The sequence below is a fragment of the Lepus europaeus genome, chromosome 2, assembly GCF_033115175.1.
Source record: "Lepus europaeus isolate LE1 chromosome 2, mLepTim1.pri, whole genome shotgun sequence".
Classification (NCBI taxonomy): domain Eukaryota; kingdom Metazoa; phylum Chordata; class Mammalia; order Lagomorpha; family Leporidae; genus Lepus; species Lepus europaeus.
The window spans coordinates 151,471,080-151,474,674 of record NC_084828.1 but is presented as its reverse complement, the minus strand read 5'-3'; positions in this window follow the sequence as shown (position 1 = coordinate 151,474,674).

The following is a 3,595-nucleotide window of genomic DNA, read 5'->3' as shown; positions in this document are numbered from 1 at the left end:
TTTGTTATTTTAAGATTTATTATTATTTATCTGGAAGGCAGAGTTAGAGAGAGACAGAGAATGAGAGAGAGAGAGAGAGAGAGAGAGAGAGAGAGATTTTCCATCTGCTGGTTCACTCCCCAATTGGCTGCAACAGCCAGGGCAGTGTCAGCCCAGAGCCAGGAGCTTCTTCCTGGTCTTCCACTTGGTTGCATGGGCCCAAGCACTTCGGTCATCCTCTGCTGCTTTCCCAGGCCATTAGCAGGGAGCTGGATGGGAAGTGGAACAGCTGGGACAGGAACCCACACCTATATAGGAAGCCAGTGCCATAGGCAGTGGCCTTACCCACTGTGCCACAGCACAGCCAATATAATAAGACTCGTTAAAGTCTACAATTAAGGAATATTTCATTCCTTATGAATAAAAGGCTAGAATACATAACTCAGTACTCCCTACTACCATCATCTACCACATCTTAAAAAAAATAGTTTATTTATTTGAAAGACAGTGTTATACAGAGAGATAGAGACAGAAAGACAGAGGTCTTCCATCCACTGGTTCACTCCCCAAATGGCTGCAATGGCTGGAGCTGTGTTGAACCAAAGCCAGGAGCCAGGAGCTCTTTCCAGGTCTCCCATGTGGGTGCAGGGGCCCAAGCACCCACATGGGAGACCTGGAAAGAGCTCCTGGCTCCTTCTTCTACTGCTTTCCCAGGCCATAGCAGAGAGCTGGATCAGAAGTGGAGCAGCTGGGACTAGAACCGGTGCCCATATGGGATGCAGGTAGTGCCTTTACCCTCCTTTACAGCACCAGCCCCATCATCTACCACATTTTTAAGGGCTAGTATTTTTAATTTCATCTTTTTTTAAACTTAAAAATGACTATACTTGAAAATAACTACATAGATTAACCAAGTTGTCTCTTGATTTAAATTTTCCAAGGTATTTGCTAACTTGTTTATCCTTTCTTTTCCTATCTCACTTTTTTTGAGTTCAACTTTTTTCACACTGGAGTGTTTTTTAGTATTTTTTTCAATAAGAATGGTGCGTCCTAAATTTTGAAAATGTGTTTACTTTGTCTTTTTTTCTTGAGAGATGGTTTAGCTAGGTATAGAATTCTAGTTTCTCAGTTATGGTCTCTCAATGCTTTGAGGATATTTTCCATCAACCACTGCTACCTGTGGTTGCTGATAAATTTGTTGATGAAATAACTGTTTTTAAAGTAATTTGACTTTTCTCAGTGATAACCTTTACTGTTTTCTTCTTATGTTTGGCATGTAATTTCATTATTAGGTAAAGGTCTCCAATTTTTTTTTTAAATTTATTTGATTGAAAGCAGTTACAGATAGAGAAAGAGAGGGAGAGACAGAGAGAAAAGTCTTCTGTCTGCTGGTTCACTCCCCAAATGGCCACAACCATCAGAGCTGGGATGATCTGAAACCAGGAGCCTGGAGCTTCTTCTGGGTCTCCCACATGGGTGCAGGGCCCCAAGTAGTTGGATCATCTTCCACTGCTTTCTCAGGCACATTAGCAAGAAGCTCCATCAGAAGTGAAGTAGCCGGGACTCGAACAGATGCCCACATGGGATGCCAGAGCCTCAGGCAGCAGCTTTACCTACCAGAGCAGGCCCCTAAAGACTCAATTTTCTGAATTTTTTCTGCCAGTGTCTTGCGTTGATCTGATGACTCATGTTTTTCTTATTCTTGGTCATTGTCTCCACAGACGTTGCTACTCTTTTGTTGTCTACTTTCATCCTTCCAGAAGCTGTTAGGCATAAGTTGGACCTTCCAGTTTGAGGTTTCTGAACTGACCTTTGCTGCTTTACTAGTCTGTTACATGCATGTCCTATGTACATCAGGCCTTTCATAAAAATCTTTTATGAGACAGGGATCACCTGGCTCAAAAGCCTTTTAACCCGTCATCCATTTCCTACCATGGACCTGGCTTTTAAGGCCCTCACACAATCAGGCCCTGCCATTGATCAGCTGGGTCACTCCAGGTGCACTTAATTTCTTTGGGCCTGGTTTCCCAGAATACAAGTTAATGAAAAACCTAAAGCATATAAGGTGCTGAGCAAGTACTCAACACATCGCGGTACAGAAATAAAACTCAGTGTGGCTGCCTTGCTCCCAGCAGTTTCCCCAGTGGTCACAGCTGTGTGACATGTTCCCTCCTGTCATTTCAGACATGCCTTCTGAGGGAAGCGGTCACCAGATCCAGCGCCTCCCAATAGTGCCTGGCTGGGGCATGGGCACATGAGTCTAGTCTAGGCAGTCATTACTTGAGACTTGTCAGGAACCTTGGCTCCTTTTTCAGTTTCCGGCTGCAGAGCCCTTAGCATGTGTGAGTGGAGCCACTGGTTGTGGGAAGGCAGAATGAAAATCACCTGAAGAAAAGAGAAGGGAGGGAGAGTGGGTAGAGAAAGACATTACTGACGCTATTTAAGTTCCTGGTGCCATTGATTTTGATGATATGGGACTTTTCCCATTGGAATACTTTGCAAGCAGGAATAACATTATAATAAAGGTTTTAAAAATATTACCGGAATTTGAACAATAATCTTACGTTCATTTCACTGCTGAATTATAAACTTATTTTTAATTCCTATCTTTCAGAATAAACATTGTTACCCTTTCACCAGCTACAGAAATAAAGCTGCAGTAATAGCAGCATTGTATCTGAACACAGGCCAGGCAATACTAAGCTGTGTTTTACAAATTGTGAAACTGGGGCCCAGAGAGGTTAAATGGCATTCTGGGTGAAAGGTGAGGAACAGCTGGATCTGAAGCACCCTCTCTGGGGACAGCTCACAGTCCACTGCCATGCAGAGACCGTGCACTGTAAACCATTTCCACTCATTGTTGTTCATCAGAAAATGTCTCAAGAACCCTGAAACGTGTCACTAGTCCAATCACAAAATCTACCAAAATGAATATTCAGTCCAAAATCTAAACCCGTACTCTCTAAAAGCACGTGCACTCTCCCCCAAAATTAATCTTTGCTAAGTTCCTGATCAAGCCTTAAATTCTAGAACTTAACCCAGAGGGGGGATTCCTGTGGGGGTGGAGAGGTGGTGGAGGTCACACGGATTCCAGGCCAATACTCCCAGGGCTTCCCAGGCTTCCGCTGGAAGGAGGGTCGATTCTCACACCACTGGCTGGAGCACCAGGCTCATTATTTACACAGGTCACAAAGCACTCTAATACTATGATCAACTCATTCACCCTGGCTGAACAGATAAGGAGAGGCTGGGCGACAAACAGTGTGCCTGTGTTAACTGTTGCAGGTGGTCAAGTCCAGAGCAAGAGCCTTGCTGGCCTCCATCCTAAGGGGGCAAATGGCATTTCTACGGCGAAGAGCGCACTTTTATGAGGGAATCAGCGCACGGCTGTGGCAAAGGCCTGTGGCGGGATCTCACTGCCGTCTTTCATCTTGCGCGCTGACATCCTCATTTTCGTGTGGGCTACAGAGCCAGAGCCGGGTGTGTGTGTGTGTGTGTGTGTGTGTGGCGTGAGGGGCGGTTAGTGCAGTGTGTGTGTGGCGTGAGGGGCGGTTAGTGCAGTGTGTGTGTGTGTGTGTGTGGCGTGAGGGGCGGTTAGTGCAGCGTCGTCAACCTG